This window comes from Cavia porcellus, unplaced genomic scaffold (genome assembly GCF_034190915.1).
Source record: "Cavia porcellus strain 051 isolate PalLab524CR breed Dunkin Hartley unplaced genomic scaffold, mCavPor4.1 scaffold_27, whole genome shotgun sequence".
NCBI classification, from domain to species: domain Eukaryota; kingdom Metazoa; phylum Chordata; class Mammalia; order Rodentia; family Caviidae; genus Cavia; species Cavia porcellus.
Genome location: NW_026947510.1, coordinates 42,973,686 through 42,991,817, shown reverse-complemented (window position 1 = coordinate 42,991,817; position 18,132 = coordinate 42,973,686).

Genomic DNA, 18,132 nt, shown 5'->3' with positions numbered 1-18,132 from the left:
ATTTTTACCTTTGATAAGTCAAATCTTACAAATATGAATATTTGATGCAGTTTAGTATATTTTTTAAATCATGGCAGTTTGACACTAATTAATTATGATAACTGAACCCACCATTTTATAATTTTTTAATTAAAATTCTATTTTAATTTGTTTAATGAGATTTACAATGTTAATAAAACTGAAGTCCATGTAACAAGAAATTCACTGTTTCACTAATTATATTAAGAGGTGAAATGTGAAACAAAGTCAGACTTTAGGCTTGTAATATCTTCTGAACTGAACATGTGTAGTTCCTGCAGTGCCAGTTAACTACAATATTTTACAGTGTTAAATTGAGATTTTAACCAAGTTTGGCACAGTCAGAAAACCGGCTGTGTGTCCCTCTCCATGTGACGATGCTTTTCTGAAATAGCCACACATTTTATCTTTGATCACTCAGGATCCATCAAAACCATCTCCTTGTCTTTCTTTAAGTACTCACCCTACAGAAATAAGAGAGATTCAAATTACATACTAACCTGTCTAGTATTCATCAGTAAAGACCATCATGGATAACATAAAAATTCAGTTGTTGGAATAGTTGGGGCTGAATCAAAGAACTGTGAGTTTTAAGAAAAGAAACACAAAACACAGGCTGTATAATGTTCTTCATTAAGTCTTATTTCCTTCCATAAGAATGAATCTCAATTTGGCTTTTACTTTCATGTGTCTAATGGCCAAAGATGCTAAGCATTTTTCTTGTACTCATTGTACATTTGTACATCTTGTGAGAACTATCTGTTCATTTCAATTTCCCGTATTTTGATTGTATTTCATTTTAGAGGGTCTAATTTTTTGTTCTTTGTATATTCTAAATAGTGCTTCTCTACCCAAGGAGTAGATGACACAATGTTTCCATTCTATGTTATCTTTTCACTCTTTGGTTGTTTGCTTTGCATGTGGATGTTTATAATTTAATGTAATCCCATTTGTCATTTGTTGTATTTCTTGTGCAACTGGGGTTCCATTCAGCAAGTCCTTGCCTATGCCTATATCTCCAAGAGTTTTGTCAGTTTTTTCTTCCAGGAGGTTAAATGTTTCTGGTGGATGTTCCATCCATTTTTATTTGATTTTAGTACAGATGAAATATATGGATCTAGATGAATTTTTCTGCCAATGGATAACTAGTTTTCCCAGAACTATTTGTTAAAAAGGATACCTTTTCTCCAGCTTAGTCAGATGTTTTTCTTTAGTTATCATTGTATATCTTCAGTGGTATTAGAGAGGGGGACGGGGTACTGTGATAGGTATTCTATCTTCTAATTTCTAGGGGACCTTCCCTGCCCCATTCTCTCTGATAATCTTCACAGCTGCCTATCTCTTTCCCTTTTGTGTGTGTGTGTGTGTGTGTGTGTGTGTGTGTGTGTGTGTCTTTTTCCTTTTTATCGGTACCAGGGATCGAACTCACGACTGCCTGCTTGCAAGGCAGGCGCTTATGCCGCTGAGCTAAATCCCCAGGCCCTATCTCTTTTCTTTTTATACTGCTCATGTGAGCATACTGTGCAACCACTTCTGACCACAGCTCTCCTTCCTAGCTTTCTGTCCACCCCAAACTGTCTATTGGCATCTTGCAAGGAGTCTCTATCAAAGTCTCTATGAATACAGTGGGTCTCTATGAATACAGTGATATTTAGGGCTTACAGATTACAGCACCTTTTGGCTAGTGGTGGGAGGGGCATCCACTCCATGGGCACAGGGCTGGGTGGGTGTTATTTTGGGGGACAGTGTGCAAATACCTACTCAGCAATGCTTCAGTGTCTTTCTTCTTTCTTTCGTGGATCATGCTAGTGACAACAATCTGCCCACCCCTGCGACTGTTCCACAGATCTCTGTGTCTGGTTCTGGTCTGGTAGCCAGAATTTTGCCCTGTTCCTTTCTTTCCCAAGGTTTTATCAGTCCCAACTTGGTCACTGCTCTCTGAACGGTTTTCTGGCTTTTGGTTTCCTCATACCCTGATCTATGATGATCTCAGTCTTTGGACTCCTTCTCCCAGCGAGAAGGGAGTTGAAACAGGTGGCACTGGATAGTAGTTGCTATGCTGGGCATTGATCTTGGAGCCTGGCAGCTGCTGCTGTACTTGGCTTTTCCCCCCAAGGGGTTAGAGCTTTTTCCAAAGATGACATATTCATTGAACCTTCGGGTAGCGCTGCTTCTTTTTCTAAACACCCTTTACTAAGTAAGTGTGTGTTCTTCACATCGCCCCTGTATATTGGGGTCCTTGTTTGCTCCTTGTTTCGAAGTACCAATTTCTTGTTGCCCATCTTCTGGTGAGAAGTCTGAGCCGCATTCAGTCATGTGACCCTCTCTTCCCTGTTCAAAAGCACCCCTGGGAACTGTAACTGTGTCAAATCCTTCAGCACCCTGGAATAGTCAGGGAAGGGTTTTTCTGACAGCCTTTTCAAAGACACTGGATGAATATTTTGCCCTCCCCTTTCCCCAGTGAGAATCTGTGAGACTGTGGAGCTTTCTCTGCATGCTGAGCTATGCTGCTTTGGAAGTGAAGGACCCACAGGAAAAGTCAAACTGTTCTCACCCATTTCAGTGCAGCCATTCTCTGTCCCATGCCTTTCTAGGATATTACCACTTCTTGATTGGATTTTGGGTTTTCCCAAGATAGTATCATCTATGTGGCTATTAAACTGGTTTGTTCAATCATTCTAACATCACTCTGGCATCCTATTTCTTGATTACAGAGATATACCAGTAAGTTTTTCAAGAGCATACAATGAGATTTTTGTTTTATTTGCTACCATGTCCTCAGTACTCAGCACAATTCTTGGTGTCTAGTAGGTGATCATTGCCAAAGAAGTTAAAAGTAAATGGACATAACTGTCTCGTAGGATTTGATTGTTTGTGACATGGAGTGGAATGAAGGAACAGAATAAAAGGAAGGATTTCAAGTCTACCAAAACCACATTTTTGAATATGACAGCAGTTAGGATACTGATGATGGCATACTTTAGAGTATTTCTATGTGTGTGTATCTTAGTAATTATGAAGAATGTAAAGTATTTACAATCAAAAGGTGCAGGGAACCTAGATAGAATTACCAAAAAATTTTTAGGGTACTATGCTGACCTCAGAAATTTTTATGTTTACCCCTACTCTATAGAACTTTCTCTATGTAAGTACTTTAAAATGCACCTAATTTTAGAAATAAAAGATGTATGTGCATCCACCTGGGGTTGTGAACAGAGTGACTGCACTTTGCAAGTGCAGGAATGATATAAAACCATCTTTAAAAGCATGATGTCTGGATTAGATCTTGACTGAAAAAATATATTTAACAATTTGGATTCCTGAATGTGTTTCTAGGTGTTCTGATCTTGTTATTTACTATCATTTTGATTTTATTTTAAACATCTTAAAATTGCCTTTTATTTCTAAAGGTCTCGTATAAAAGCTATACTTTCTTTAAAGCTCAATTATAAGAGCATTCTTGTGTTATCTTTCTTTTTATTGTACTTTAGCGATATACAGTCCCTTGTACTATAGTTAATAGGCCTCATGAACTGTGTCTAGAATACAGGCTGTAATGATAGCATATTCCAACCTCTAAATGCCTTTCATGTCTGTAGGAGAGATACCATCGGGCGTTTGAAAGCTCCAGCCTATTTACAAAGATACCATCAAAACCTGCCTGATGTAGCTGACTTATGAATCAATTATTTGAACTACGCCGGGTGATATATCTATTCTGAATTTTAGAGTCATATATTTGAAGCTAAACTACAAACAGATAAACTGTTCAATAGCCTATCATGATTTTTATCTTCATGTTTATGTCAGTCAAACGTAGGAGGAAAAGCAAAATCTTACAGATTTTACTGAGAAGAGTTTTTTAAAAGTCGCACACATAAAAATCCTCCCTCCCTCTCTCTCTCTCTCTCTCTCTCTCTCTCTCTCTCTCTCTCTCATATACTTTCTCTCTCACACACAGATAGACCTTTACTTATTTATTACCCAAGGAGATATGAATACTTCAATTAAAAAACAAAGGTTATGTGAAATTAAGAACACACAAAAGATTATCATTTGTAAAAAGGATGAACAAGAATAAGTTAGAGTAAGTCTCTCAAATTTTATGTTTTATATCACTGAGTAATTTAGTAATCATATATGCCAATTTTATTATACAATTATTGTGCAAACCGCTGGATTTGGTGAGGAAACGGTTTTTATCTCAGATATTGGTGAAAATATATCAAGTTTAAGATAAAGTTCTTTTTATTCTGTTTCAGGATCAGCTATTTATAATAAAAGTCACCTAAGTTTTATTGGTATACCTGGTAGCATTCAGATTTTAGAAGTTTTATTTATTTTAGACACAGATCTTCTCTGGGATTTACCCACGGCCATTCCCACTGAAAGTGCGGTCTACAATAGCACATTTTGCCTGGGAAATTATGCACAACTACAGGCGTATGAATTACCAATGAAATGCGGAAGTCTAGAGCTGCAAAAGAGTAGGATGTAATTAAAAATTTAAATATTTTATTTTTGATATGTCATAAAATTTGTCAACCTTTAGACCACATTTATTTTAATATAAGATGATCAAATGTGATGGCCACAGTAACATTCTCACATAAATCAAAGGAAATGGGAAAAAGTAGGAATTTCAAATAGAGCAAAGGCTCCAAAGAAGAAAGCAGGAATAATCAATAAACAGATTTCAAAAGCACTTAAATTCTCTAATAACTAAAGAAGCTAAAATACAAACACTGAAAACATTCTGATTTGGCCTACCATAATAGCAAGTATTAAGGTATAACTAATTTCAGTGAACATCAGCAAATGTTAGACTATTGCTAGGAGGCTGGCATTTTCATAGCTCACTGGTATCAGTTCAATTAAAGAAAGAAATTTGGCTATCTGTACCAAACACCTACTGTTAAATTCTTATTTTTTTCTATTAGCACTTCATTGATGTAGTAAAATAAAATTAAAAACAAGATCCAGCATTTAAAATAACTACCTTGCTCATTTTTTGAGTTGTCATTAAATTCAGAGAATAATCTGATAGAAAATGCTTGCATATATATTTTACAGTGATAGTTATGCAAATGTTACACATTACAATAATCTTTTTCTATAAAATTTTAAATTTAGAACAGTCAAAAAATACAATATGAAGGTTAAAGTTTCTACTGCTTTTTATTAACATTTAAATTATTTAAATTATATTTCTGTATTAAAGAAAGGAATGTTACACTTCTTTGTATCATTATATATAATGCCAAGTTGATAAAAACGTAAATTTGCCCATGTTGCTTTTGAATTAAATTATTTTTGATTGTTGATATGATTAATGCATGAACAGTTTTTTTTCAATGAGACTTATCGTTCATCAACATTACCTTGTCAAAATTTGAATGGTATCTTAGTGGTTATGGTTTTAAACTTTAAAAATATAAAGTTCACATTTTCTCAGTGCCCTCTTCAGTTAACTTTTGGTAAGCACTCTTCCTCCCCCTAGTGTACGCTTGTATTATTTCATTGGCTTACTTTAAAATGGCTTAACTGTACAATTTGGAAGCTTTTTATTTGTAAAAAAATTGCAGAGATAAAAACACACAACCTCCCTTTATTGTAGCAGACACACACACATACTAATCCTTAGTCTTGTGAAATAGCATTTCGATGTTTTCCATGGTATTTTGCAAATTGCTATCATTTAATAGTATTATAAAATTTTCATATAATTTTCATACAATTATTTAAAATATGTTGTTGATTTTTAAATTTGTGTAATTAGCATGAATATAATTTCTCTTTAGGTTTTATATATTAAATATTTTCCAAAAAGGAAGACATAAAATTATATATTATAAAATATAATTATTTATATATATATATATACATAAAGATTTATAAAATTAAAACTACAGCTAGATGCTATGTTAATTATCTGTGTGGCAATATTCATTTTATATGAGCATTTTAAAATTGTCATTTTGTTCATTTAATCAGTATTTTATAAGTACACATTTATTGTGTCATTGAATAATTGTTTAAGGTAAAATTATAGAGTTTGAATTTTGGAAGAGTTTAAGACGTATGCCCATGTTATTTTGCAGTCTAGAATTCCAATTTATGTAATGTCTAGCATTGTGCAACAGTACTTTTGCTTATGAAGTGGTCCTTGGCTTTTCTGTATGTTTTTTTAGTCTCCAGTGAATTTTTCTTACTTTAATGCATATTTTCTATATTTGAGTATATGTAATCCATTGTTGATAAAAGGAAAATAAATGAAATAACTCACATCTTAAGCTAAGTAAACTGTGATGTTTATTAGAATAATGTAGTAAATAAATTATATATGTGTGAATGCACATTGAGATGGCAGCATAAAGAGACACCTGCCTAATTTTCACAAGACAATAAATATACCTGTGACACCTAGAATATTAAATAAGTATGAAATACTAAATATACATGAGACTCACTATTCATATATTCTTATTCAGCCAACAGTTGGTGACACCCTTTACGGGCTCATGAGTTTTCTTTTCCAGAAACACTGAAGTGTCAACTTTCATCCTTGTGTGTATACCACTGATAGGGAGACAGGTGCAAGAGAGAAGGGCGAGAACGTTGTATATGCCCCAAATGAGGCAGAATTTTTTTCAAACTAATTGCATTATACACTGTCTGTCAACTCATCCCATCTCTTTCCCTTTGTTTGCACTGAGTGTCTTGAATAAATTCAAAGTATCTGTTTTTACTCTGAAGTTTTCTGTTTTCTGATATCAAGTACGCTTGCCTGGTAGTTTATGTGGAGGTTACACTTGTGTCAAAGAGGTTCTTTATATTATATTTTCTTCTCTTTTTTATTTTATTTACCTGTATTTTAATGTATGTGTTTAGAAGATTCTTGTCATGTTTTAAAAATTTTAGGTGCCTTGTGAAGGATTTTAATAGCAAACAGTGATGGCTAGAGGAAAGAGAAATGGGAATAAATGTGTAAAATTTAGTTATTTTTCTGCCTTATGATTCAAACTTCTTTATCCTACTCAAGCTTCTTTATCCATCAAGTGTGAATGATAACATTTAACAGACTCACAGACTGCTACTTAAGAAAAGCAAAAGCATTTGAAGAGTATTTGACACACGATAAATATCTGATAAAATGAGTACTCTTACTGCTAAATGCAGTGTTATATTTTTGTTACTCCTATTACACTCTTCAAGGTAGTAGGTCATTCCAGTAACACTTTCAATGATAACCTGAAGTTTAGAAAGAGCAAGGATAAAATTCAGAAAGGTAGAATAAACACAAAATGTCATGACAGCTTTTTTACCTTTTCTAGCAGAAAAGGATGAGATAAAGACACAAAATGATCAATTGAAATAAGATAGTGTAAAAATATAGTTGGAGAAAGAATAAAGAAAAGAAAGAGAAAAGAAGGGATGGAAAAAGAGAGGGAGGAAGAGACAGAAAACAGAAGACAGATGAAAAGGAAGTGAGGTAGATAGGTGGACGATAAAGCAAGAAGGAAGGAAATAGAAGGAAAGAGAGAAAGGAAAAGAAACCAAAGAGGAAGCAAACAGAAAAGGAGAGGTATCTCTTTAGTTTTTTGTTTCATCATTGCTTCGAATGAAATGATTTTAGAGAAGCCACTCACTTTTTATCTGCTGAAAACAACACAAAATGTACGAATGACTCCCTAACACATTTTTACTGTTCAGTGTAGTACTGCTAACTAACTACAAACATGATGTACTGAGGATTGAACCCAGGACCTTCATGCTGAGCTAAATCCCCAGTCCTTACTAGATCTTTTCTTTTCATTCACGGTCTCACTAAGTTGCCCAGACTGGGCTCACACGTACAATCTCCTGCCTGTCTTCTTTAGGGTTAAGCTTTCAGGGGTGTCCCGCCACCTCACACAGTTTACAAGCATACATTTTTACAACCTATCATAGGGGACAAGCTGTTCACATTTTACAGGATTTTACCCTATATCTCAGGAGAATTTTGAGATCAGGAGAGAATCCATGAGAACACATTTTGAATGGCATCACATGCTACCCAAGATGAGGAATTTAGGTATATTTCCTGTAAAATATTCTTGAACTTTTTTGGGGGGGTACCAGTGATCAACTCATCACCTGCCTGCTTGCCAGGCAGGCACTTGTGGCACTGAGCTAAAGCTCCTCTTGAAAATCTTTTGACAAGCTGGAATTCATGGGTTATGAAATATTTTAAAGCACTGATAAGAAAGATCCATTCTCAGCCTCTTAGTAGTGTGACTATTGAAGTCATATTGTGGGTGCACACATGTGACAGTGACTTCAGGACTTCAAGGACTCTGCTTAAAATAACTTTTATTTTAGATATACCTAGGGTGTAATGAAGCATCTTTGGGTTTTTTCCTTCCTATTATTGGGTTACTAGGAAGCATTCAGGATTATGTTACCTGCTTCTACTAGGATCAGAACTATGGCACAAGTACTTTGAATGAAGAAGCAGCAGATGAGAGGAAGTGTTCGCCGTAAAGTGAGGATGACATGCTGCAGGCGGTCTCAGTTCCTTGAGGAAAAATGTCGCTAGGCATTTAGCATAAAGTGCTTTTTCCTTCCTGGCCACCCATCCATGTTCTTTTATCATTTCATATTGAAAGAGGGACCTCACCCTTTCATACTAAAATCAACATTATAAGGCTCTGGGGTCAAGTGGACTACTTTTGTAAAACGATCTACAGAGCACAACTGTAAAAGAGATGAATCCCTACTGCAGGTGCCAGAGACTCAACCAGTGACTTAACTGCCTCTTGGTAGAAGAGAGGCTTCTTAATGAAGTATATATTTTTTTACAAACTGAGAACTTGAAATTAGAGACTTAGTTACCCCAGAACTCCTTTCATGTATACATTCACTCAGTTTTAGTTAAAATCTTATATATTACTTGCAGAAAGTACTTTTGTGGTGGCTGTTGTATGCGTGCCTTCCAGTTTATAGTTTCACACTTACCATCACCTCACAATCTCAGTAATTCTTTCAAACAATATCTCAACATAAAGGTCACTGACTTTGCAAAGCAAGTGTAATGAGTTACAGAAGCAACTGCAAATTCTAGATAGAAAACAGATTATGCATGTGTGCTGTCCTCTCCATAGTAGTAAAAAAATCGTGGTATTCTCTTTAGTTCTTATTGATTAAGCTACGTTGAGACAACATATATGGCTATGCTTGATCTTGCGAGGAGAGGAAGGATTAAGACAACAGGATCCCCCAGCATCTGATAAAGGACTTGCTGTATACTGCTGCTGTGATAGATGAAGGTCTAAGGTTTCTATCTAGTATAACATTTTGAAATTTACAGAGCATTGAAAAAGCAATTAATAGCTTTACAAAACTCTAATAATTAAGGGGCAAAAGGAATTATATCACACATCACAGAACCAAACACCTCTGAAATTCATCTATCTTTGTTCAACTTCCTAAAATCACAAATATTACAGAAGCTTCACGTTCTTAATATCTCTGAATCCACAACAAACCCATCTATGTTTTGTCTCTTGAAGCACTAATTCAAATTTGGGCCTGTTACTCTTCTGTCTTTTGTGTAATTTCTAAATCAATTTAATTGCTCTTTGCCTAAGGAATCTCTTAACCCATATCACAAATCATCCATAAATTTCAGGTAGAAATTTGATAAAGCAGATGGAGGGGAAAAATTTGCTAAGTATTTGACCCTAGTACTATAAAAATAGGTAACTGTAGAGAAAACTTGTCCTCTTTTTACTTTTCTTCTTGCTTTTTCTTTCCTTTTCATTTCTCACGATCTCTCTGTTTCCCTCCTCCCTTTCTCCTTCCTTCCCTCCATTTTCCCTCTTTTCTCCCTCTCTCTTTCGTTGTTTCCTCCTCTTATTTTCCTTTTTATTGTTATTTTATTGAGTATGTGCTTCACCGAAGTGAAATGTAAACAGTTAACTCCTCCAGTAGTTTTGTTATATGTAGATTAAAATCAATAATCATCAATGTGGCCTTAAATATCCATTCACCAGTCCCTGTGACATCATATTGGCCCCAGCTACTCAAAGAATGTGGAATCACCTGGCACAGAAGACAGCTCTTGCTGTTAACTGGGGTGATGTTATAAATTGTAGTATAAACTCCATAAATGATACTCAAAGTTCTTCCATCCCATCTGTCCTCTTCTCATAGTTTATTTCTAAGGGATATATCTCAGCATTTAAATGGATCATGCCTCAAACAGAAACAGGAGATTATGTGAAAACATAAACACATGACAGGTAGCATTCTGGAATCTATTGTTGTCTCCAAGACAAGGATAATAAAGATGTTTTTAGGAGCCTGATATCTCTTTATTCTTTCTGTTTCTATGACTCCTATGACTTTCACTTTTGAGGGCTATTGAATAAAAATAAAATAACTGGGGCAAACCTCCTTTTCAAATTTATGTTTCAACACCTACAAGCTGTGAGGTTTGTAGCAACTTACTAAATTTACTTTGTTGTAATGGTTGTATATTGAAAATTATAAAAAGTGAAGTATATTTCTTAGTTTTGGAGACTATAGGAGATGAGCTGGGTGTCTCCCCTTGAATGCAGAACAATTGCTTTTGTATTAGTTAAACCGAACCCTGTCTCCACATACTAAACTGTACAGAGCTGGCTATGCCATTTCCTTCTCCCTTCAATTGTCTCTAAGCAATGCAAATAAGGCTAGCTAAGGCACTGATACATAATACTTGAAGCCAGCTAACAGTTTTCCGTTTCCTCACACCATGTGTTCCCTATCAATGGTTGAGCACAGCAGATGGCAGAGCCACATAGCTCCAGGAATGCCAACTGGGTTCAAACCACAAGATAAGATGCTATGACTCCCCGGGGCACAAAAGTTTACATATCGGGAACTGAAGCAACAGCATCCTAAATCATTCAAATGCTACCTCAACTGAGTTATGCTGATTGGTGTTTTCCGCATACCATTCTCCCTGCATGCTGCAGAGGGGTTTGCTCTCCACCTGGCCAGTTCAGCTCATTTTGCTCACATAATTCCTGCCAGTCGCAACACCACTCATCCTTGAGCCACTCTCTTCTTCACATGATAATAAATTCTGGGTGAGGCCTTGGATCAGGGCCTTTCTTCCATGTATCCTCACCTGGAGCAGACTCAGGACTCTTTGAATGCCCGTTGTCTAGAATATGTCTTAGAGTCTTTATTTTCACTGTGGTTGCACGGGAGATGGTAGATTGGAATTAACTCACTGAGATACCAATGACATTTCAATGGAATTACAAATACAGAACTTTTCAAGCTGTGAGAGGGATGAGAAATAGGATTATTGTATTTGGATTATAATAGGAGACAATAAATCAGCTAACATCTGTGAAACAGCTAATAAAAAATAGTCAGTGGGAATATCTTATTTCTTTTTTTTAATTCTTCAATACCCTATATTTTCCTGAAAAGCTCTAATAAAATGTTACATGAGGAGGAGTCTTTCTGTGAGTGAAATGTTTGCCTTGAGGGCATTCAAAATTGAAGCATCATATGTCACAATAAAAATAAAACCCAATAAATTTTTTCTTATATTAAGGAATTTATAAAATATAAATATAATTTTTTCAGGTAAGTCTTGCCTGTTGGAGAGTATTTTTTCTTGTTAATCACAAGTCTGCTATATTTTTCTTAAGAAACCATTCAAGCATACATATATGCACACATACATGTTTATAACATGGAAGAAATTTGAACATTATGAGTCTAATTTTAATAATTATGGATCATCAACATTTGAATATCAGTTTTACCATAAGCACAGTGATCTTTTATATCCCATAGTGGGTACCATAGACCATATTAAACCTTCTTTTAATGAAACTTCTTCATGACCAGTGAAATGCAGTTGTTAAATAATTTCTTTTTATGGTAAAAGCTTTACAATTAACAAGCCAGACATTGATTCAAGTCATTACCAATTTTTCTGTGATTATTATAGCTTCCATAATAATCTTCAGTCTGTTAACACAGATTAGGCAGCACTTTGGAGAGCAGCATCATTAGCTTTGGCTTCACAAAAAGATGAGCAGAAAGTGGACTTTTAACTTCCTGGAGTCTCCGTGAGGCAAAATAATACTAAACCTATCAGACACAAAGCATAAATAAATAGTACTGTATATAATGTTGGATATGAGTCTTTCTTTAAGAGTACATATCTTTGGGACCTTGTATTCATTAATGCTTGTTAAATTGCTTATTTTTCAGATAAATTTCTGAAAGAAAAGAGAACTGGTTTAGAGACTCACAAAGTTATGCAACAATAGACTTGATTAGTTATACCTAGTGTTTATTCTCTAAAAGAGAAATGACCTTATCCATATTTATATATAATATACATATATACATATATATCATATATAATACTCAACTAAAGATATGTTTTCTATCATTACTTTAATATATATGATGTAAATCTCATATATAAAGACATAATGTGTTTGTGTATATATGTATATATATACACATATATGCATATACATATATATCTTTGAAATCAATGACCAGACAGAGTTCTTAGGCTTGAGGCAGAAATAGTCAGCAAAAGGGAATATCAATAACTTGGACCATATCAAAATTAAAAACTGCAGTTTCAGTTTAAAGGATAAAAGAAACAAAATACAGCCCGAGAAAACACTTGCAGTTCATATATCTGGAATTCAACTTTGAAAAATTCTGAAACTCATTTTAAAGTTTTAATTAGAAAATAGGCAAAAGGCAGATACAGGCATATGATGGAAGAGGTGATGCAGATGAAAAGTAACAATTTGGAAATATGTTCTTGGTTAGCCATTTGAAAACCAAAAGCAGAGGTATCACTACACACTAATGGCTGAAATGAAGAGTGCTGATGTCACAAAACACTGATATAATGTGGAAAACTGGATCACTCTTGCAGTATAGGAGACTACATAAATATAGTAGAGCTATTCTGCAATGTAATTTGGTGTTTTCTTTTAAAACTAAAAATGGATTTTCCATGTGACTCAGCATTTTCTCACTTGAATATTCATCCTAGGAAAATAAGATTTATTGTCATGTAGAATCTTGTACATTGATGTACATAGCACTTTGATTTAATAATGCAAACTGTTATATGTTACACATTTTTAGTTGGATGAATCGTTGAACAAACTGCATTACAACTGTAGCATATACGTTATTTAGTAATAAGGAGTAACAAACTATTTAGACAAATAACCCAAAAATGATTTAAGTAAATCTTAAAGAAAATACACTGTATGAAAAAGATAATCTCAAAGGTAGAGCACAAATTTAGCATGTGTCAGGCTCTGGGTTCACTCCCCAGCGTGACACACACACATGCACAAAAACCAATCTCAAAGGCAGGTACTCTTCATTTTATTGGTATAGCTTTTGTGGTATAATTGTAGATGTGAATAGTGGATTAAAGTTCTTAAGGACCGAGGATGGCTGGAGGGGTAATTGTGACTATAAAAATATACTATGAGAGCCTGCATAGAGTTTGTAGTGGCACACCTGTGACGCAGGTACCTCGTCAGGCTCTTTCTGCCACTGAAAAACCTAAAAGTTCACCATCACTGCTCTGTACAGTTAGTAATATTAATTGTGCTGGCAGTTATTTGAAGCTACACGTAAAAAGCTGCATAGAGCTACTGCTGCTTGAATAACTGGCGAAATCTAAGGAAGTTCTGTGGGTTGTATCTATGTTAATTTCTTGGATGTGTACTGTAAGCTATGCAAGATGGTAGGACCTGAGAAGGTGAAGTGAAAGCCTGCTCCATGTTTCTTTGCAACTCCCAATGAATCTGGAGTTATTTAAAAATGAATGCTAAACAACAAACAAAAGAGATAAGACTTTTACTGACACCCCAAGTAGAGAGATAGAACATTTACTTCTGTGAAATACAAAAGGTTACTGAAGGGTAAGTGTCCTGAAAAGTAGAAAATGAGTGAGTTGAGCTTCACAATTGCCTCAAATTAATGCCTTGAATAATTCCAGGACACAGCACAGGGCAAGTGAGTTGAGGCAGAATGTAAGGGTTCCTCAGAGGTCAGGGGATGGGGGGTAAGGTCTCAGGATACTAAAGTCTCTATAATTCATAAGACAGAACAAGAGGGAGCTGCATATGAAGTCTGGAGAAGTCTTAAATGATCTTCACAGACGTTTAGTAGAGTATTGATCAAATATGCGAGGAAATTGTTCATGGAAAGGGACAATAATTTGAGACTATCGAAAAGACTACATGATACTGACATGTCAATGGTGAATCCAGGGGCAGGCATTTACATGAAGGAATGCAGTATGTTCCCATTAGCCAGACTGGAATGACCTAATTCATAGGGATTAGGTAAAGCATTGATAGAGGTCTTGTCTCATTAGTGGTGAATAATTCATCACGAATTAGTAATTCTTGTATTGCCAACAAATATATAAAAGAAGGCACAAAATTATCAAATTGTTTTCAAGTGACTTCAGTTTCCCCGGCAGAAACCTCCCTAACATTTGTGGGTAAAACAGCAGCATTGACAAGGAAAAACTCACAGTATTTTAAATCTCACTGAAGGTTGTCTAGTACTCAAAGATCCAGAAAATATTGCCCATAATTAAGGAATGAAAAGCAACTAATTAAAATGAACTGAAAGCAGATACCGACACTGCATTTATTATAAACAGCTTTTAACTGCTATATCACCATACTAAATTTAAGATGTGAAATATAATAAACAGAAATTCTGGAATGACAACCAACTGGAAAAATGTCAACAGTAGATTTGAGAGTGAAGAAGAAAGAAAAAAAAATTACTGAATTTGTAAACACAGCAATAGAATTTTCACAAGGAAAGAAAAGCAATTTAAAAAATCACAAATACTTTCATAAAATGTGGACATCAAAAATACATTAAATATTTATATATAATTATATACATTATATATTTATAATATATATAATTTATAATATATTTGTAACATATAAAATATAATTATATATTAATATAATTAATATTAAAATATTAAATGATCATATTCAAAATTATGTATTAATATTTATGTAATATTAACATAGTATGTGTAATTATTGTGGATTATGTTTTATATATTAATAGATATTTTAATTTGTGTAACAAATTAATGTATATATTACATACACAGTAATTTATAAAATATATATTTTACATTATATATATATTTATTTATTTTTAGTCGGAATTGAACTCAGGACCTCATGCTTACCAGCAGGATCTCTGCTTCTCAGCTAGAACCCAGCCCTTACTGTCTATATTTCTTACATCAAGTTATATGGATCATTAAAAGACAGGAAGAAAAGAAAGGCAAAAAAAAGTAATGACTGCAGAGACCCGAATATGATAAAATATAAGAATTTGTGTTTCATAAAGATGAATGAACTTAAAGCATAAGAAAAAAGATAACTGCACAAAGGGACAATAATGAAATTTTTTGCAATGAGTGACAACATTTAAATTTTTAAAGTAGGCAGATGAAGAAAAATCATGTTACCTACAGAAAAGTAAGGATGACAAAAGACTCCTGGGAAACAATGCAAAGACAATGTGGCAACTTGTTTAAAGTACTGAATGAAAGATAAAAGCTGCCAAACTGGAATTCTACATTCAAATGATAAATCTCACGAAGGAAGGCTCCAGAAAGATTCTCTCAGATAGGATAGAACTGAAAGAATTTATTACTAATAAAAAGTACTATAGAAATTACTAAAGAAAACATTTCAATCGAAAAGAAAATGATACTCAGTAAAAATCTGAACCTACCAAAAGGAGTAAAAAGCTCTGAAAATAGTTACATAGCTACATATGTAACTTTTCATCATTAAAAGCTCTTTAAAAGGTAAAGTGATTGCATGAATAAAAATGATAATGCACTGTTGAATTTATACCTTATAAAATTAACATGTATGACAACATAATCATAAAGAACAGAAGAGAAGCAGAAGTACGCTGATATAAAGGCCTTAATTCACTTTTTTAGAAGTATATCACATTGGTTGGTGATAAGGAGAAAGCATATTCTGTAAATTTGGAATGAGTCCATGAAATAACATAAAGAGATACAGTGGAATCCTAAAAGTACTAATTAAACCACTGACTGCAAAAAGGGAACAAAGTACATAAATCTTTAGAAAATAAACAGTAAAATGATAAAAAGTTTAATTATATAACAGTAAATTGAAATTAAAGAGTCTAAGCTAAAAGGTAAAGATTATCAATTTAAATTGAAAAACAAAACTGAAATATGCTATCTAAAAATACAATTGCAACAAACACATTGGTTAAAAGTGAATGGCTAGAAACATTAGGAAAATATTTAGAATATTTTATTAATATCAAGCAGGGACCATTTTCTGTATACATGCTCTATACTGCACATTCACACAAATGCACATGCACCTACACACTCAGGCAGATTTTTATACCTTTATGTCAAAAGTTTGCAAAAGTTTTAAAAGATTTTGTATGCTTTTGATTTTTCTTTTTCAGCTAGAAAAGTTCATTTTGAGATGCTAAAGCTTTGCCTTTGGTTACCAAGGACCAGAGGCTGGTGAAAGGAAAGGCCACACTTTGTAATTTAAGCCACTAAGTAGGGAAGAAGTAAGAATGTGTGATGACATACGACCAATATTCCGCACTGGAAAAGGAGATAATGCTAGTATACTTAGCTTGTGGCAATGTAAGACATCAGAGGAGAAACAGCTGGATCTCGTTGGAGGAGGGAAGGCAGTACACAATCACAGCAATTAAGACAGAGCTAAAGCTAATTGCAGTGTCATAAGAAGACAGAGGTGGGCCCTTGAGTGCTGTAATTAAAATCTTAAAGTGACAAAAGAAAGGAACGGTAAATGAATAAAATGATATGTAATTAAAATGAAGCTCAGCCTGAAACAAAAATATAATCAACAGGATTATGCTTTTGGATATTAATAAGGAAGGAGAAGAAACTAAAATCCAGTAAACTTTAAATATTTAAATTAAATTGAAGGATGTGGAAAAGTACCTTAATGACAAAATTCAGAAAGAAAGAAAAAAAAATATTAGTGTGAAAGCTATACACAAGGAAACTTAGTTGAAATAATAAAATGGAGAAAAAATGGTACTGGTTTTCACTGCGTCATAACTCAGGATTTTTTTCTATGTGGTTGGCTATTTTACATATGCAATAATAATTTATTACATTAGAATAACAGAATGAGCATTGGGTTGTTACATTTACCCATGGTTTCTTCTTTGTCTTCTACTTTGGAAATGAAAGTTTTTTGTGCCTGTTTTATATATGAAGAAATTGCCATTCCATGAGCTGTCCAAATCACTTAACAAATAAGTGGCAAATGGGACTCAAATAAGTATTCTACTTCCAAAGAACTCACACTTTAAAAATGTTTGCAAATTATGAAACTGTAACAAATAATATTGCAAAAAAAATAACATAGCCACAACACTAGTATTCTTGCATCAGAAGTATGATTGGTTTTGCACATGCAACTGAGTCAAAATTCATTTAACACAGATCCTGGATTATATAGCTGAAAAATGAAAGTTGCTTCCACAGTTTTTAAAATTGCAGTTTGACAATCAGGTTAAACTTGATTACAAGTCACTACTATATTCTCTGCATCATTACAAAAGTAATTTGATGCCCATTAATTGCTTTGCATCCTCTCATGTTCACACTGAGTGAACCGAACACTTTCTTTAGATGATCAACTGGCTCTGAACATGAGCCTATTTGAGCTGTCGGCAGGGTCACTTGGTTGCAAGGAATACAGACTTATTCAAGCTGCTGGAAGGAGCATGAGTTGGGATTCTGTTGCATTTGTACATCAAGTTGGGCAGAACTAACATCATAACAATATTGAGCCTTTCTATCCATGAATATGGAATATCTCTAGATTTGTTTAATTCTTGTTGGCATCTTTCATCAGTTTTGTAGATTTCCCTTTATAGATCTGTGAATACTTGATTTGATTTATACAAAAATGCTTCATTTGTGGAAGCTGGTATGGTAATATGTTTTAAATTTTAAATTTCACTTCATTTTGGTATTTA